The following is a 21,094-nucleotide window of genomic DNA, read 5'->3' on the forward strand; positions in this document are numbered from 1 at the left end:
CCAAGTTCATCATTACTTCACGTCATGTTTGCTGCCATGGCGAACCCCACTCTAACCAGTCCTCCTTTCATCCCGTTATTGTAATCACTCAAGACCACCACCACAGCTTCGGAAACCAAAAAGGAGGTTAAAGGATAGTGTTGGAAAAAGGAGTTCTACCATCAAAGACTCTTCTCAGAAGAAGCTGTGTTCTTAGTCACTTGCCATGCATTTGTTCCTTGTCTGGCTATAAATGAGACAGTATCACACATGAAAAAATTCTTACAGGACTACGTTCCAAATGATTTAAGTCTTTAAAAAAACCAAACCAACACCCAAAACCAAACAAACAAAAACCTCGCCTAGTTTCTGAGACTTCCTAGCTAGGCAGAGACCACTACTGCAGCGAACAGAACCCCAGTTTTACATTCTCCCAGCATCACCATCTAATTAATGAAGAAACGGACACTCCCCTTCTCTACCTGGTGACAAGGAATAGTCCCATACAGGCCACGTGACAGCGTTCTCAGCATACGGTGATAAAAGCCAATCACCACACACAACTACAACCACAGGCGCCCAGATTGTATCCTCTTGCTCCGGGGTAGAACCAGCCTGCCACGGCTTCTCTGACAGAGTGTAGTAGCTTACAAGAAGAAAGAAAATACTTTCATGTTTCCTTTCCTTCTCAGTCTCAAAAACTAACAGCAAACAAAACCAAAAAAGATCACATAATCTAGACTATTTTACATATGCTCCAAGCAATACTAAGAGCAAAGAGTCTCTAGAGAGATTAGGATGCTTATACTAATTGTGCTTAACATTTTAACATTTTATAAATAAGCCATGGGGCAACTGAATCCTCTTGTGAAATTACAGTGGTTAGGATATACTCCCGAAAGTATAAACATTTGAGTTTGGCAAGTTCTTTACTTGTATTGCTTCACGCACCAGTAAGTTTATCCTTCCCATGGCTAAAGTTGGGATTTCTCAAGATCATGGAAAGCTCACAATGCCCCTCAAGAAACAAAAATCAACCTCCTTTTGCACGGCAACTTGTCTAATGCAAACAATGTCTGCCTTTTTTTCTTTTTTTTTTTTTGAAACTGTAGGGAGTACAACTGATCTTTCATAGTGATTAAGCTGGGGTCAAAAGCCAGGTTAGCAAGGGAGGGGTTGCTGAGTGCAGACCTTCATTCACCCACAGGTTTGATTCACCTTTGCAAGTAGAAATGCGTTAGGTGGCGCAGAGCTTCACCAAGGGACGGAACACTAACCAAGAGAAAAGCTTAAAACAGAATTATGCATCCAGGACAGCAAATACTTTCTTTGGGACCAGAAGAAAGCTGTATCACCCAGCCACAGGAATAAGACAAAAAACAAAGAACAGCAGCAAATAAGCACAAAGTTTATTATTACCCACAGTTCATGGCCGCTGTGTCACAGTGAGGAAAAAATGAGTTAAACAAGCAAAGACGAGACAAATGGTGGATGGAGGACTCAGGAGAGGCACAGTTATGTCTTCATCACTGATCTGGAGGCTGGTAGCGAACAGCACCTTTCACTGAAACGGCCAGGTTTTTATTAGTTTTATTATGTCCCATTTGGAACAAAATGGTTAATGGTTAGGCAGAGACCAGACAGGAGTGGAAACCAGGGTTACACAGCGTCTTCGCTGACCAGATGAATAACCTTGAGCAAGTATATCTGTGCAGTTACCAATGAACAAAATAGGCTACTGCAAGTTCTCGAAGCAGAAGCTGTCCCCTCTGTGTCTGTACGGCTCCGAGCACAGCAGCCTCAGGTGGGCCTGGCAGACTGCACGGTAATTCAGTTCATCAGAATCAATATAGAACACGTGGAAACTGGCTATGAGAGCAAGACTCAAGCAGTGACAGCTCACAAAATTAGCAGATCATCTTTTTTTTCCCCACATAACTGGAGAGGTTACAGTACAACAGATGCTAAACAATCCTTCCAGCTAAAGAAGATTGGGAGATTTTGTTTATACCAGTCCAAAATGCAGAGAGTACCGCAGGCTGCTGGAAGGATGCAAGGCGATTCATCTCAGCAACACTATGTCCCTCAGAAATCTAATGCACTAGCAGGAGTGATATTATTCCTGTTAAATAGAAAGCAGGGAAAGAACTTCAGATCCCCATGAGTTACCTTTCTCCAACTCACGCCTTTTCATCCCCAGTATCAAGAAACACCCCCAACATCAAGAACTGATCCAGTGCCAGGGTTGTTTCCCCAGTAGGTCACAGCAAGAAAATTTCTGTAGGGTTGATTCCCCACTTCTCAAGCCAAAGCAGGGCCAGCCACGAGAAGCCAAGAAACCCGCAATGTGGAACGCCACAGACTTCTGAAGGTTGGCTGCCAGCTCAAGAGACAGGACAGAAAGGTGAATGACACCGAAATAAACAGAGCTTTTGTTTTTGTTCCAAGGGGCCAAGAATTCACTCGCTGTTCGATTGTCGTTTCAAAAAAGGACCCTCCATAGAGGAGGATCCATTAGAAAGAGTGGAAATTTAAAATAGTTAAAGCAACAAGACACCTCACTGTATTTATGAACACATCAAACAATTCTTATGCAAAGCCCGCTTGCTTGGTTTCACAGAACAGAGAAGGAAACGTGCTGCTTCCATGTTTCATTCACCTTTTTTCGGACAGACAGCTTCATAGCTGTCACAGATTTGGTATTAAGTGCCCAACAGTGTAGATGATCTATAAGGGATAATAGCTCCCCTATGGTTCGTCTCCTCAGAAGGTATTTTAGCAGGAGAACAAGAAATAGAAGTGGAGTCACAGATGGGGAACCGTATCTTTCAGAATCATTAGTCCAAGCTGATTTGGAGTCATTTATTTTGTTCTGTTGAGGCTCTGGCCAGAATTCAGATCCTGAGCAAAGCATGCCTATCCAACACCCGCCTCTTACTGACTGCTGGGAAAGGATTCAGTAGTATAAATAAAATGACCTAGTAAAATCCTGAATGGAATAAGGGAGAAGTTAAATCTCTAGCAGAACTGGAAAATCTGTGGAAAGGAAGACAAAGGCTCAGGAATGTTTAAACACCATTTTGCCCTAATGCACAGAGAAGTTATCAGTGAAATAAGCTAGAACTTAGTCACAAGCAACGACAGAAATCTGAAACAAAACTTTACCTCCTGTAAAAGCTAAACCAACAAAAGGAATTTTTTTGTTTCTCCTACTTAAGTATCGATGCAAGAAGGAAAAGAAATGGAAGAGTTATATGTCCAATACAAAACTGAAGAGACTCTTAATGCAATACCGGTAGGGTCCATAATTCATTACCAGTTAGACTAATCTCTTATCAAGTGATACAGGAAATCCCCAAGGTGTTGCTGAGCAGTCAAGCCCAAGCCTGCAGCCCAGTACTTTTTACTGCCTCCGCGCTGCATCAAGCATCCCTGCACGCTGGCACACAGCGGAAGCGGCGCCCGTTCAGGGCACGGTTTGGGATGCTGATCGTTCCTCAGGGTCGCGCTGCGTCCTTGCGCTGAAGGAACTCCTAGAAAAGTGATCCATGAATACAAAGCGGCACCTAATCAAATGATCCTCCTGTAAATGCTTCAACACCAGCCTAGTGAAACACAGTCCTGATACACACACATCAGTGGCAGCAAACCTCCGGCTCAGTAAAACTCCTTGAGGAGAGTAACGTGCTCAGTGTAACCTCCTTCTGAGCTGCAGCCAGCGAGGAAAGGCGAGAAGTTGCTTATACTTTGTTGTTTTGCCATAGCACATACCTTCCCAAAACGACTTTGAAAGATGGCTTTTCCACATAATGCTGGGCAGGTATGCCAATGGTCCCCCAGGAGCACGCAGAGCAAATTAAACACCTACTCCGTTTGAATTTTGTGCAGAAATCTAACGTGCGCTCAGATGCCTCCAAAACAGCCCTCAGGCCAGCACAGGTCTATGTAGTGTGAGACAGTCATGTTTCCATCACAAAAGCAAACAATTATCTAAGAAAAATCATGTATAATGGGAAGGAAAACGTTAATCCTACCTGGAGCACCAGTACAATGCATGTTCCTCAGCGACTTGCCTCTGAAGCTGGTCGTCTTTTGCTGTCAGATACTCAAAATACAAACAACACTACCTTGTGATAACTGACAGCTGTGCTGTTTGCTGCACTTCATTCAAACTAAATTAATTTCAATTTGATTTCAAATCTCATAACGCAGTATTTTCCTTTTGGAAAGACTTCCTGCTCTCTTCTGGTTTTGTGCTTCCTGTCCACAGTCTGAAGTACGTTTTCCTGAGTGTCTCGGGTCTGTAGGCAATGCTATAGGTGAAAGAGGCGCAGTAATTCTATGTTCGGCTTGCGGAGGTTTGTACTGCGGGGAAAAGCAGTGCAGTAACACAGGAGATGAAACACAGGTGCTCCTTGTCGTATTTTTTGTGAAGAGGGACTGTGAGCAGGTGAGCTCCCGTTCTAATATTGCTTTGTTGTATTTTTACTGTTTGCAACAAAAAAATAAATTACGTTTGTGAAAGCTCAACTCTTTAAAGATGGAATAAGCACCATTACAACAAGTACTATTCATACGGACTGGTATGACTGGCCAGCGAAGGACACTACAAGAATAAAGGCGCTTGGCTGGGTTAGCAGAGAGCGGTGGATGCAAATCCCACTCCAACGCCTGTCCCAAAGCCTCCCTCCCTTCTCACGACCGCTTGCTAAAGGTAACAGCAGTAAATAATGTTCCACAGCAGACTTCCCTGCTTGCCCGAGCTGGAGAAAACGTGCTGTTCCTTAGAAGACAAATGCAACAGATATCATCGACCCACAAGTTTCTGCAGAAGTTACTGGAGGAGGGGCCACGACACCTAGACCTGGACCAATGTCCTTATTTATCAGGGGGATGTGTAGCTGTGGGAAGTTCTAGGTACCCTTATCAGAGTCATTCAGTTAAGGAGCATATACAAAAAAAAAGAGCTTCGGATCTCTTCCTCAGTACTTTTAAAAGCACTTTTCCTACATTACCGTTCGTTTAAATACATCTGGACGTGCTGATAACAAATACATTGTGCCCATGTTTCAAATGAATGGCGCGGCCAGACCAGACGTAGCAATGGCACTTGGTAAAGCACTGCCTTCTTACAGCACTCGATGTTTACAGACGTGCTCCCTGCCTTCTAAAATATTAATAAATGCCACAATTGATATTAAAATCTAACAGTACTCCCTTTCTAAAGTTCTCCTTGTCAACAGTGGTGGCTTTTAACAGTACAACAAATTTCTTTCCTCATTGAGGTAAATGCCTTTCTAATTAGATATGCTGATATTTTCCCCATTAAAGTACATAGAATTTCGGATGATTTCTGTTTGCAAGGGTGCCGGAAAAGAACCTCACTTTTTGTTTTTGGAGGAGTGAGATGCTCTTTGCTAACTGTTCGCGAGAGAGCAGCAATTACTACCTGTAGGGCTTTTTGTTCTCACTAACCCAAAATATCTACCTTCTGATGCAGCTCAGATAAACTACTGCTGGAGTCTATTTAAGTCTTATTTAAAAAAGGAACTGGAGAAGGAAAAAACTGGGAAACCATGGCAGATTGCACTTTTATGGTACTTATAAGATGATCTTATCTGCACTGCAATATAGCCATTATATGGATTATGCCTGAAGTGGGGCAGCGAGGTCTGTTTCAGAACTGCATTATCTAAAGTACCATAAAGCATTTCTGTCCTTTCACAACTGGTGATGAAAACTATTGAAATTATTTTTTCCCCTACGCATGCACCTAGATAATGTGTCATTTATCTGCATTTACTTAATATTCCAAGGAGATGGTTACTGCAGTTTATTATATGATGATGTTTTAATCTATACTGAATATTTTAACAAACCTACAGTCTTCAACAATCTGTGGGACAGACATATCAGCATTTAATCACACGGTAACCCAACAAGTTTTCCTGTCTTAGCATATGCAGAGAGAAATAGGGGCTAAGATGTAAGCAAGTATGTGTTATATATTAACAGCATCACTAAAATACAAAGCTGAGCTATAATACACAGGCTCCAATTGCATCAGATGTAGAAAAAGACTCAATAAAAAGATAAGCATGGAAGTAAATGGAACGTTATTCTAAATAGCATATGACTGGTACATTAACACTGCATTGATTTTTTCATGCATTTATATTGTTTTTAAACTACTTTTTAATAACAGCTAAGAATATGGACATTCTGAACTTGAACTGAATTAACTTTTTATGGTCATACATTAAAAATGTGAGACAAAATGCAAAACCCCTTATATATTGCATCATTCAGTGAATGATCAGGTTCACAGTACGGCCTGCTGGTCCTGGCCGTTTTATGTTCTATATCGTTGAGACATAGCAAGAAGGAATAGATATTCACAGCACCTCAACCAAGTCTCCGAAGCCATAAGAAAGCCATTTCAGCACACAGGCTGTGAGCACACCCTTCTGTATTCCAGCTTTGACATGCCTTAGCTCCTCTGAAAGCACGGAGCTATACATGGAAGCACTTTATAGTCGGGCTCAGGTGGAGAGAGGGAGGGATGAGCAATTAAGGGAAACTGTTCAGCATGTGGAGTGCTTTCTGGGCCAGTAGCATTCTGGTGCCTTCATGAATTGACCTCTACAGTTTCTGCTGGGTTACCTGATCCGCACCGCTCACTGCAACCATGTTTTAGAGAGGGGGAAACAAGGAGCGCTAGAATGGGATTTCTGCATAAGGAGAGACCAGAAGTGCTAACTGAGGAAGCACAGGCAGAAAGAGACTTCCATCTAAAGAAAGTACTTTGCCCCTTCCAAGTGAAAATAGGCTTTAAAAAACCACTAGTTCGAATATTATGATGTAAATTTTCATAAAGAAAAAAACTAGCTATAAACAGAATTCATCAACTTTGGGAGTCGATGCTTGATTTTTTGGATGCTCACTTGAAAGCGTGCTTAAGGTGACATAAGCCAAACATCATTATCAGATGGCCTGTCAGTCATGATGTACAGCATGACAGCCCAGCATATGGGTGGATATGTTTAAAACAAAAAACCCAAAGCAAAACAAAACCCCACACCAAACACACACCGTGATGAGAATAACATGCTGGTAAACGGCCTGAAGAGGAAAGCCAAAACTAGAATGGGCTGAGAAACCAGTACCTGTTCATACCACAGCAGTTGCTCAACTGTCTCTGTTACACTGCTTATATGGATAAATAAAATGCTTCATTTTCCAGTATAGCCAAATTGATACATTGCAGGAATACTGAAATATTTGTAAATAATTGCTGAAACAGAAATTTGATGGTACAGTGAAGAGGCAAGGAAATAATACTTAAAACGGAGGCAGTCAGAGGGAGTCAGGCAGAGGTAATCAAGCAGTAATATGATGCTACATTCACTTTCTATTGCACTCAGCCCATAGCGCTGTGATACTTTCACCTGATGAACGAAGGCATTCTCTCACTCTACTAGTTTGGTTGTTTATTCTCTTGCTCGTTGAAAAAGAAAACATCCACCCACTTTAACCTCTTCACCTTGTTTCAGGACAATTAAGTCCTTGAAAACCAGAAACAAGACTAGAATGTGGAGCATCACTTCACTAGAGATGCAGTGAGCGTTGGCTTGACCGATGGCTAATACCAGTAAGACTTCAGGAGCTGGAGAATATTGCCCTGCATCAAAAACCCTTTCTGACAGACACGTACCAAAGCAAAATTAACGGCAGAAACTCTCACATGATCTGTGATGCTCCCCCTGCTGACAGACTGGCCGAGGTTTTATTTTGAAGCGGGGGCAACCGCATTCAGCGCTAACCCTTCTGTATCACACAGAGGCATGGAGAGGGTGCAAAAACGTCAGGGGAACCTGTTCTTCCCCATGCCTGTTCTCAACTAAGTGTTGTAGCCTAAGAATAAACCAAGAGAAAAGGACAAAAACTTGCCAGATAAATTTACTGCTCATTAGTTGGAGTTTTTACAGACCCTTATACTTTATTCCCTAAATACAGGCTCACATACACAGCCCAAAATACCTGCAGTTTTGCCTCACAAAGGATGGATAACTTACCTAACCATATCCAGAGAGAATAAATGTCCTTTAGATATAGTGTTATACTGAAAAAGAACAGAATACCATAAAAATGAATTCTGTGACTACTAACTGTTAAGTGCCATCTCCCATCATTAAATGCAAACCTAGTTTGTCACAATGGCCCACGCCAAGCACAAAAGCACCCAGAGCAGCACAGCGAGCGGAGCTGCCCGCAGCCGACGTCAGAAACCGGGCAAAAGGGAAAGGCTGAAATCACGCGGGTCCTCAACCGCACCCCACTGACGGCTGAGCAGAGGCTTCACCTGCAGAGGCTTCACACTGTCTGAAGTTCCTCCCTGAAGGCAGCTCCTCTCTGAAAAACTCAGCAAAACTTGGGCTTTTCTTTAAAACAAACCAAACCAGCCAGATGAGGAGAAGAGGGTTTACTGAGCACACTTCTGGTCAATACCTCTACAGTTAAAATGAATATACAGATGAGTATAGAAGATTAAAACATACTTTCTTTCTCTGTTGAAGGATTCAGTCCTGCATCTCTTACCAGGGAAACAAAATCGTGGCTACGCAGTTACAGGCCGTCACTGGTTGGAGGTAACCGCACTACAGTCATCCCACTGCGCAACAGAGGAATTAAGAACGTCGGACTACCGGAAAGTGGTCAGGCCATTTATCTGTGCGTACGAACATTTCAGCCTCTACTGTAAGTTATTTTTCATAAAGCAACCATTGGAAGATGGATGGTCCCCCAGGTGCTCCTCTGCAGCTGGGGGCAAGAGGGACAAGCCCTGTCCCTTGAGACCCTCCCAGCTGTACTCGGTAGGTAGGGCCCAACGTGCTCCTCAGCCTTGCCATCAAAACGCAGGTGGAAGGAGCAGAGTTTGTCAATGAAAGGACAGTTTCCACAGTAATAGCGAGAGGTCAGTGGGGTGTTAGGGATTGCAGAGGCTATGTGCAATGGAGGTTTGTCTTCCCACTTATTCCATTTCACAATTGAACTGAATTTGCCCATTAATTACAATATATTTGAAGGGAATGAACCACAAAGAACAAAGAAGTCCTGACACAAGCTCATTTTTAGGTAGCCGTGTTACTTGACTCTAGCGACGCAAATCTCTTTTTTTTCCAGTCTGCATTGTACGTGGCCAACTTGAACAACCAAAAGCCAAAACAGCCGGCTCCATCTCATGCCATTTTTCCACAGACACCAAAAAGTCTTTCTCATCAATTTGAGCAATGTGGAGATAACCTGGTAATGCTTGAGCAATAATGCACTGTGTTTATAAGGCTGTTCCTGAACAATGAGATCCCAGAGATAGTTATTATCTTTACTTTCCAATAACTTAGCTCCATTATTCATCTGCTGTGAGTGGATCATTTTCATGAGCTCATTTGCATCACAAATCTAAACCTTTTCTAGTTAAAGCTTTCATATCACTTTTGTGTGGTTGTGAAATTAATGCAATATTTCCTAACACACAAATTTGCTTAGTGTTTTGAATTACAAAAGCAATATATTCAGTCTAGAAATTTCAAATGAGGGTAGTTTTCAATAAACCAAGATAGGCATGTTGAAAATCTCTTCTTAGAGGAATTGAGCATTTAAAAACACTTCACAGTCAAATCTAATGGCTCCTATTTGCAAATAACAGTAGTGACACAATTTTGTGCTGTATTAGATCCTGTCTTTGCAAGTGCTTGCAGACTGTTCCTTACACTATCACTGTCACCCTTTGACAGGGCCTTCTCCAGAGAAAGGTGTCCGGCAAGTCCAGCATAGCCATGTGAAGTGAACTACACAACAGCCGTCAATTCTGTTTTGAAAACAAGGGGGACACGGCATAATCAAGAGTCAGACACTTATTCAGTAACAAACTACTCATTATTTAGCTGCTCATTCCTGTAGTTCACAGTACTTACCCTGCATAAACTAGCACATAAAGACAACTAGTGAGCTCACAGGAGCTGCGGAGCGTTAAAGAAAGAGTAGGCACCGGCCTTTCTTCTGCAGCGTTTTCATCGAGGAGAGAAAAATGTGTCACCTTCCCAGCGTTCACTGGAAGAGCAAACCCCTCCATACGCTAACCTGTTCCACAACGGAGCTCCACCTGACTGCCCAGAGAGCTCCAAGCTGCCTCTGCTCCCCTCACTTGGCCTTTTCCCAAGACCTAACTTCTTACAGTAGGTTCGCGAGAAAAAGCTTTTAAAACCTGATGCCTCAGCCCTGCATCCAAAACCAAAAGCACCAAAACCCAAGACTTAAAAGGAAGCATCACCTTTCTCTTCCAGCTATCCCAAATAAAGCCTGTAACACTAAACTCACACCTCCGCCCAGAGGGTTATTTGTTACAGAACCAAGGATGCTGTGACAGAAGTGACCGAATTTCCATTACAATGTGTTCTTGCTAAGCTCCGTGACAGCAAAGTCACTGCTTAGAACATAAACCCCAAAGCCAGGAGAACTCAAGAAACAAGTCAGATGCGTTGTCATGGTTTAGCCGGCGACTCGGCCCCACACAGCCCCTCGCTCACTCCCCACTGGTGGGACGGGGGAGAGAATCAGAAGGGTAACGCTCCGGGGTTGAGATAAGAACAGTTTAATAATTCAAATAAAACAACAACAAAAATGCAATGGAAAGGAAAACAATGAGAGGCGCGAAACCCGGGCCAGGGTGGGGGGGAAGGGGAATGAACCACTGAAACAAACCGCATGCGACGCAGCCGCTCACCGCCTGCCCCCGAGCCGCAACCTGCCCCCCTCAATATACTGGTCACGGTGTCACGTGGTATGGCATGAACCTGCCATTGGCCAGTCGGGGTCAGCTGCCCCCGCCATGGCCCCGCCCCTCCAGTGCCCCGCCCCGCGGCAGAGCGCGGGAAGCCGGAAAGGTCCCTGAGCACCGCAGGGACGAGAATTAACCCCGTCTCAGCCAGAACCAGCACATGCGTCATCACAAGCCAGGCAACACGAAAGGGCAAAGCCTGGGCTTGTAAGAGAACAAGACCGGGCGGGCAGGGAAGGAGCTCACCCCTCTGAACTCCCAGCTCCGTCACCTCCCAGCTTTGCTTGTGAGAACAGCCCTGCAGAATCGGGGGGAGGACGGACCCCAGGTAGCATCTTTGAAGGTCAGGCTCCCTGCAGCAAGGCTCGCAGGCAAGAGGGTAGAAATTGGAGCTGAGCAGGTTGTGGCACGTAGCTGCAACCAAAAAGTGACGGATACAATGTTAGAACTTTTCATAAAATTCCAACACATTCGGTTGTTTTCATCAAACTTACCTCGCAGCTACTGCACCTTATACTGCGGTACTAACAACGCGAGAGCGGAAATGATTACCAGCCCACTGAAACTAACTTCATCAATTTCCCCTGTCTAAACAAAGTGCAATGCAAAAAAGATAATCAAACAAACAACCTTAACTGTGAAAACAAAATTGGATTTTTAAAATACTGCCATTTTTATTAATCTGAGGTGACATTACTTAGCTGAAGACTGCTCTTTCATTTACAATAAATGTGTTTTTTTCATGTTAACATTCCCTATTTAACTGAACAAAGACTTATTTTCAGAAAAAAATTCTGCCGTATTTCAGACAAAAGCTATTTTTTACCATGCAGTCATAAAACCCCGTGAAAGGAGTTTACAATGGGAGCACTGACATCCCCTTAACTGCAGCAGCACCAGCTAAGGCAAATGGAATAGGGAAAAAATTTCAAAGATAAGAATCAAAGTGTTTTATCAAGGTTGTTCATCCTATTACAATCTCCACTTCTACAAACCTTTTAATGTAGAAAGTCACCTGCTGGACAGAAAGCTGTTGGTATGAATCTGTATATAAAAGCATTCTTCAGTTCCTGTCTGTGCCTGAAATGCCAATAGGTTTTCTTCTGTGGAATTTCTTTTTAATGAATTTTGGCTTGAATGATGGTTCTAAAGTAGCTTGAGCTTGTTATTTTTTTTCTCTTTTAACATACAAAATTGTATTTAGTCAAGTCATATTCTGCTCTCAAAAATACAATCAAAGTAAAAGCAGTGAAATGTCCTGTCTCACCATAGGTTTACACTGCAGAGCCTCAAATCAGGATCTGATTCTTGAATCCTTGAGTATTGCTGTTGGCCTGACCTTGGAAACAGTGAGAGCGAGCTAACTACAGCGTGCTTATATCTGAGCAGAAACACATTTTCAAATGTGCAAACATTTTCAAGAAGAAAGGGAGAAAACATTTTAATGCACTGCCAAAGTGATAAAATAATTTTGGAAACTCAAATTTATCTGAATAAATTAAAAAACGTAACTATTTTCTCCCTTCAATTTTCTTTGCATTTGCTGATGTGTAGCATACTCTCAACAAGAGTTAACAGTGTCGGTAAGATCCCACTGGATTGGTTTTGATTAAGATGGGGATATATTAATTAAAAAAACAGATTAAAATACTGCAGGTTTCATCTCACTGACCTATAGGACCGCTACTGAAATATTTCTGAGAATAATTGCACTTTTCTTATTTCTAAAATAGAAGGAAAGTATTCCAGCAGATACCATTAACACACACCACCAAAACAGCATCATCTGTTCGTGTATTTGGCTAGACTCAGTTAGTTTCGCAGCGCAAGACGATGGTATTTAGAGAAATAGATGTATACAATAAAATAGTCTCTTCGCTCAGCTGTCCTGACAGATGCACTGTGTGATTTCATTGGCCTTGTCTTCTGTCATAATGAGACGAGTCTTCCAGATACATTACCTGTAACATTATAAGGAATAGCTGAGACTGAGAAGGCCCAAGGAAGAGCAAATAACTGGGTTTTATAGGCATTGCTAGGTATGCATTAAAGGAAACAGAGGGGTCAAACATTCACGCTTAACACAAATCCTTTAAGTTAAACCCGTGCAGGAGTGAAGACTTTGTAAAGTTGCTCTAGCAAAATATGAAAATTTCACTGAAAGCTCTTTACCTCTATGATTTGGTTATGAAAAGGGGGTTTCTTCTACCCATATAAATCAATGGCTTATAAATTCAGAAGCCTGTAAAAGCACTGGTTCTTCACTTCCATCAATACACACCTAAGCCTGAGCCAACGTGAGCAGCCTCAAGGGACTCGGAGGGAAAGGATTTTTGTTTGACGAGGAGGCGATTTTTAGTCAAGGATATTAATCTTAAACTCCCAGATACTAAGCTGAGCATTTTTCTATTTAAGAAGTTCCTAAAACCTGCAGTCTTAGTATTCTATGCAAGGGAATGGTTCAATAAACATTTATTTCATTTTCCAAGGGTGAAAATTAAAATTACATATACATTTCAAGCAGAACGATCCCAGCTTGAAATACTGCAGTTGGAATATTGCAAAATACTCTTTTTGAGTCAATGCAACATTTTGCTTAAGCTATCAATAGAGCTAGAGCGCTCACAGAAGCTGTCTGAAGTATGCATCGCCAGCTTGTTCGCGCTCTCAGCTGATACCCACTCGCACTTGCGTCATTGGTACGATGCCCGGGAGTGCTGTGCCTTCGTGAGAGGCCAGAGCATGCTTCCCAGGTATTTAAGGGTTCTTTTCATGCTCTGGTTCTCATGGTTGCTTTTTAATCTGGTTTAAATCTTCGAGCAGAGAGCAACGAGGAGTCCTGTGGGACTTGGCAAGGAGCGTGCCTGGATGTTACCGCATCCAGTGCCAGGTGACTGGCAGAAGTTCCAGGATGCGAGCGTACAGTCACAGGCAGAGTGCCCAAACCATTGCAAACCCAAAGCAAAGGCCAAGCTTTCCAAAACGTTACCTCTGCGTACCGTTATCTGTTTTGAAAACATCCCATCCTCCAAAGAACTTGTATTCCCTGCCCAGAGTCCTCTGAAGCTTCTCCTGACGCGGAATAGTCTGTGTACCGTCTGATCCCTTCCAAGGGCACAGTAATGCATAATGAAGAAGGCTTTAATTAAGATTTCCCGTTAGCAATGAAGTAGCCAGGGACCAGCTGCCCCACTCGTAGCCGTCCAGGATTTTTGCCATGTGAAATTTAGGCCAAAGTAGAAAGGAGAGACTTTAGGGAAACATAGTGCATCCTGTATGTGTCTGAAATATGTTTTTTCCTCATCCTGTACCAAAAATCTTTGTAGAATTTGCTGACATTTTCTCACAGGGGCTATTTCAAAATTCCAGTGAATTAATTTTCTTCTTCTTCTGTTTTTGTTACCTTCTTTCTTAGCCCATTTTCCTCCATTCCCTGGGACTCCTTTTGACAAGAAAAGGAATCCTGTAAACGGAGAGACCTGACATACATCCACAAACTTGTACCGTTTACCATAAAGCAAAAGAATGTCTATTATGGATGGCAAAAGGAAAGGACAAAAAAATAACCACCTTAAAATAATTAACTGGCCCACAAATTAATTAGCAAATAGAGTAAGATAGGCCACACCCCACCCCAAAAATCACTAGCAGCAAGTGCATCGCAAAATCATTTCAATCGCTTCTTCACGGGAAAACACATGGGTGCATGTAAGGGGGGTAAATTTCAGCCCCTGATCGAGGACTGATGTGCAGTCGGTAACACCATGCTGCGAGGGATACGAGACCCCAGACAAGAAAAGAGGAGCCCTGGGCTAGTCTGTCTTTGGTTTTAATCTTCAAAGTAAAACCGTTAGCCCAAAGTTGGCTGTTCAAGATGACAGCTGATACGACGACATTATCAGAAGCAAACTTTCCAAACAGAACCAACGGCAACCACCCAGCAGCAAATCCCAGCCTCTAAATTTGCACCTGCACTTTTGTCCTTACAATCACCCATGACTGCCAAAAATACTGACTGTGTGCAGCAAAGCTCATATGCACGAACATACTGCGAAAGCACATGGACCATCGATGGGTTCTTTTCAAGCACAGCACATTTTAGCATGATGTCTTGCAGGTGTACTTCACAAGTTTAAAGTGTAAATATATGCAAGCCTTTAATATCACACTTCACAAAGAAACTGTTTATAGTGATAAAATTAATCCTGTTCACAAATGCCTGAAGATCACAAGAACAGCCATATTTTGTTTGGACAAAGGTCCATGGTTGTAATACTACAAGAACCTAGGAAAATACAGAACGGCGCGTGCTTCCAGCAGGATATTATAATTGAAAGCAGAGGCAGGAATTGTACCTGAACGTTGCACTTTCTTTGAAATCCACAACATCAGGCCTATCCTCATAGAGCATGAAGTAACCAAATCCCACCTGAGCCTATTCGCATTCCGGATCTCTGGCATACCCTGACAGGCAATTCTGCAATTTAATTATGCATTTAAGAAACAACTATTTCCTTTTCTTGGTTTTAGAACTGCTGCGTGATTATTTTATCCGGTGCACCTTCATCCTTATAAGAACTAATTAAAAATGCTACATCTACTACACTATTTGTCATTTATTAGACCTTTACCACAACCCTCATCCTCTCTTTTCCAAGGAGCAGCTATATTGCCATCTAATTGTTCCTCAGCAAGGATCTCTTCCATGCCTTTATTGCTCTTGTTCTTCCTGGCTCATCTTGCTCCTGTGGGGACTTTTACCAGTCTTGTCCGTACTATTCAAGATAACAATGCAACCTAGATTTTTTTCTTTTTCTTATTTTTCCCTGGATGCTTTGTGAAACTGTATTTTCCTCTTTAACTAGTGTTGAGGCAACAGTTTTATTGAACCAATCACAATAACGCTAAACTCTCCCTCCTGAACAGTAACTACTAAGTCAAAATGCATAAATACATGCATTCCTTTGCATTTACCAAAATTGAATTCCTATCTGTCATTCAGCTTCATAAAAATCCTGTTTCACCTCTTTAGAATCAGCTTTACTTTTGAGTATTCAAGAATATTTAATCAGCAGCCTGTATCTCATCACTAATCACCCCTTTCCAAGGTTATTTATGAGCATGCTGAATAGAATCGATATCTGAGCAGCCACACTGAAAATCCTCCCTTCAAAATTCAGGTTCCCATGTAGCAGGGGCACCCTTACGGTGAAGGTACAAGGCTTCATTTGGGGTGCTTTGACTTGGATTCCAAATCTTTCACTTGATGAAAATTTTATTCAGCATGGACTGTAAATGTTCGAGCTAGTGAAACACGGGAAAGGTTTTCAAAACAGCTCACTTGAGCAGAACCAATTTTAATTTGGACTGTTTGCGATGTATTACCCATTGTGTGAATTTTCACACAAAATCTTTGCAAATATTGAATTTTGGGTTATTAGTAGATTTTGTTTGTTTTACAGAAGAAAAATAATTCTTTACTGCAGAAATGAACCCAGAAGTAGACACGCTTCCTAGAAAATGTCATATAATCTAATGATAGCAGCTGCAAACAGGGACATACAGGGACAACTCTACAGCTCACAACACAATTTTTAGATATCCAAAGCATATGCTGAGCAGACACCATAGACTCTGTCCCTACACTTGCAAAAGGACTTAAAAGATTTTAAAGTTAACCATCAAATATGTAAGTATTCTTCAAATAAAAGGTATGGGTTGCTGAAAATATTGTCTACATCCATAATTAACCTGGCCAGCTTCAAACACAACTCAGTAGTTTGGCTGCTGTACTGGCACGCGTACTGCCCCTCACTGGCAGAGCATTTCTTCAAATGCAAAGTAACATCTATTATACTGGTTTGAGAGAGAGGAACGAAAAGAAGATGTGGGAAAGAAGAGAGCTGCAGTTCTAGAAATAGCTTTCAAAGCAAAATCCTTCTGGCCAGTCTCTGTGCACCGTAACAGACGGTAACAACAGGCAGCCACCTCACAAAGATTAAACTTGACATCATGTGTGCCTTTTCAGAAACAACTGGGGATAATCATATCCCGCTCCCAAAAATACGAAACCGGCTGATGATGCAGGTAACAATCAGAAGTGGAGGTTCTTAAGCCTGTGCCCACTTAGGAATCTTACCTTGACAGCAAGTCCTACCCAGAATAAATGTACTTTATTATTAATAGTAATTAATTCTCATCTTATACTCCTTATATTGTCTCCGCAGTACTTACGTGGGCTTGCTGAATGCCCTAATTCTTCCTCACTCACAGTCATTTCAAACAAGCTTTTTGAAACTTGTGAGCTTGCTGATCCGAGTTCTTTTTCTCTTTTACTAATGTGTGTGTTAGCCTGGCATTCCTATCCAAGCTCCTACAGCTCTGCCTAAGAGTTAAAAACTGTAATAAAATTGAAATATGTTAATATAAAAATGAAGAATGGGATTTGTCTTACCATATTAAGAAGATTAAGCAATGGCTAGATAGTCCTGGCCCATCTAGGGTTTAACTTCTACTTGTCAAAGCTGCTTCCTCATCTCTATAAAGCCACTAGATTATAGCCCTTTTCCAAGGTCAGGGTACTCTGCCTCTGCAAGTGAAAAACATGAAAGAGATTTATTAGGCAGCAATATACATCCATGCATTTGATCTTTCTGCAGTCTAAACACCTACGAGATGCTTGAAGCAGAGTTTAAGAGGAATTCAAATGAATTATAAATTATTATAAAGTCTCACTTCATTCAAAACTGATGGGGTTGCATCATTTAACATTGTCAGTCATGTGGGGTGCCATTTTTTAAACAATACATTTTTTTGTTTGAACATGTGTCATACACCGACTATTAGCACGATACCAGTATACGTCAGACTAGCTTTCACTTGGAAGACCATGATAAGCATATTTTACATTACAATGAGCTTTTAAAATCGCGATCAGTTTATAGGAAGTTGTTGGAGTGTGAACAAGCATCTCCACAAGCCTCATGGCTCAGAGAGATGCAGACGCACTCTGTGTGTGTATGCCTGCATATACGTGTATACATGCATGCACACATACATATCTCTGCATATATCATCTCTTTAGAAAATATTGAAGAAAAGTAAAAATAAAAATCTCTTTTCAGACGGAACTTTGCACACAGGTATTGGACTGACAGACAGACAGATAGGTAGAAAGAAAGAAAGAATATAGCCCTGTTAAACACAGGATTGGCAACATACTAAACCAGGGAGCTTCTCAGACAGATCATTTCAGAGTACATCTACAGAAATTAATACCAATAATAAGACACCAATGTCTATAGTGTCATTCACACTCTTTCTCCTACGGTATCCTGAAGGCAAGGTCAGCGTTACGACGACCTGCTTTGTGCCACACATCACCTTTCATGTGACTGGAGCATTAAGTAAAACTTTGCTTGCAGAGAGAAACCACATCTTAAATGTTAGTATGGACCAACCTGTTCTGGTCCATTTGTTAAGAGAGAACGAACCTTTTTAAGCAAATAATCTAAACATCTTTGCAGATAAAGAATACAGCCAGAAAAATCTGTTCCTCAATCTTTGAGATCTTTGTTACAAAAATAACGTACTCAAAGTTTTAAGACAAATTTTGTAGACACACTTCCCACAACGAAGAACTTCGGATCCTCTGGGTGTCTGTTTTCTTCTTTCTTTGCAAGCACTCAAAGCTAGATTTGGAAAAAAAGGGGGGAAAACGCCAAACCCACTCAGCAGATGACATAAAAATGTCCCCATGAATAAAATGAATCAAACGTGTAAGATTGTTTTCAGATGATCCCAGGCAGCCTGTGTTTATTATGAAAGTGTCATACTTACACAATTAAAAGTTAAGATGTAATTCAACACAAATTTGGTATTCTAAAAATCAACCGAGGTGGCAGATTCTGATAGCAAAAGTTGCGTTCTCCCCCTCGATTCGCCCCTGCTCGGCTCTGGTGGGCATCGGCACTCCTCCAGCCCCGCGCTCGCAGCTCCCGCCACCCCAGCGCTGCAGGAGCAGGTTGCAGGTGTTCCTCATTCCTGCCTAACGCTCCAAGCCAAAGTTCGTAACTCAGAGTCCCTGGACCCTATTTTTTCCAAGACCTTCGTTTATTTGTAACAGGCACCCCTCCGGAGGTTCTCATAAAGATTTTTAGGCAATAAAAGCAATAAAGCCAAAATACAAAACTTTCCCTAATCCTCAATCCTGAAAATTCCTTCCTAGTTCTACCTGAAACCCTAACATTAATGAGTTATTCAGGCATGTACCTGTAAGCAAATGTAAGGTATTTACAGATCAAGGAACCCGGAGTTCAGGACTTGTACAGATATTCTTCCAGCAGTACTGATGCTGCTAGAACAAAAACTCTACTTGTCCATTAAATTTGGTCCTAATAGAAGTGGACCTATTCAAACAGGCTGCAGAAAATTGGAAGAAGCTTGGGAAGATGAGATTTCTCTGATGAATGTCACAATACAGTGCTGCACATATTGGAGGACAGAGTTTAAAGTGCTTTCCATCTATTTGTTATTTCTTGCTCCTTCAGCTTTGCCTATCATCCTTTGAGAGCTGCGTTTGCCTCAGCTCAGAATATCCCCATAATATGTCATTTTGGATCACGTACTTATCATACCATAAAGATCTGTAGAATCAAATTCCCACAAAACAACATCATCCAAACTCTTTTATATTGTTTAGGTTGACACAGGCTATTTAAATGGTAATATCTGCAAATGCTCGCATACGGTATTTCTCCCGATCACTCTCTCTGAAACCCATCACCAATGGCTATCTCAAGCTGAAGGCTAAACAAGAATCCTAAAAATCTTTAAATTGCATTAGCCAATATGATCAAAGCTTGAAGGTTTCATAAACATCAGCATAACTGCAAAACAGAATTTTAAATCTCTAAGTAAAGCCAGGCGCACACTGTTTTCTATTTAGGGATCTTAAATGTTGTTAGTTTCAACTTCAGGTTTAGCACCACAAAAGTGAATAAGGTATTGATTAACCTGACAAAGACATGGAGAAGTTATGGATTCAGCTAGACCTGAAAAAGACTCTTGCTGAAATTAACTGCATCTACCAACCCATCCTAAAATATTTTATGTAATTTAGCCCTTAAAAGCAGATTTTGGAACAAACCAGTAACATTAAGAGCTTTCAGTTTTGATCATTCTTAACTTTTTCTGTTTATACCAGATAAAACAATCTCATGAATTTCTATATTTATATAAATTTATTTGCAAACAGCTCTGGTCCATTCATATATGCACTAAAAAGAAAAACAAGGTGGCAGGAAAGCTATGCAGTAAACCTTTCACTGAGCTCCCCTCACGTTTACATCTCAATTGGATGAGAACACCTCTAAAGACAGGAGAATCATTGATAGATTATGACCCACCATGCTGGAAAATCGATTTACCCACAGTGACTCAGAGAAAAAACTTTATCTACTGAAGAACTGCAACCTGCAGCAGTTACATATTTTAGTGATTCCAACCCATGCAGACTGAAGGCCAGCTGTATTTTGTTTCCGTAATTCATATGACTAGAACGTACTTTTATAGGCCTCACATGCACAGACTCTTTAAGAAAGAGACGTGTACATAAACAGAAGTCTAAGGAACACAAAGTCAACAAGCAGAGAGATTACTGGAAGTGAGCAGTCAGCCAAAGTCCTTACTCGAATTCTTGGAAAGCATCAGCCTGTGGCTGCGCAAACACTGCGTTTGCCAGTGCAGAGTGCTTACCTGCTCCTGCGCGCGGCTTGTACGGCATCAGACTTCTTCCTGTTTGTGGTCAGCACCTGGGCTTGCCTGGCAATGATTTACGGGCTGCTATTAATTCAGCTGGCACACTCGATGACGGAATTTGTTATGAAAGATATTGGAGGTCTTTAAGCACCATTGCGTATGTAGCACCTGACATCACCTCCTTTATACAGCAAGCACCAAAAATCTGTGTCACGTAGCAATGACTCCTCCATTAAAAAAAAAGTCCAAAATCTTTTGACCTGGTTGACCAGTGCAGACCAAAAACCACATCAACTTTTACAGCTTTTCTGCCAAGTCCTCCTGAGCAAGCCAGCATAACTCTACTGATTGACAGAATGATCCTAATTTGTATCAGCTGAGAAGCTGATCACATCTGCTTAAGTTTCACTTCATGGTCAAATACGATTAAGTAGTTTATAGCCATTATGGCAATCAATATTTCTGCTGTATATAAGATACACACGCCCCAGTATCATGGATGTTCAATGGCGTCTGTGT

This window comes from Phalacrocorax aristotelis, chromosome 6 (genome assembly GCF_949628215.1).
Source record: "Phalacrocorax aristotelis chromosome 6, bGulAri2.1, whole genome shotgun sequence".
Lineage (NCBI taxonomy): Eukaryota > Metazoa > Chordata > Aves > Suliformes > Phalacrocoracidae > Phalacrocorax > Phalacrocorax aristotelis.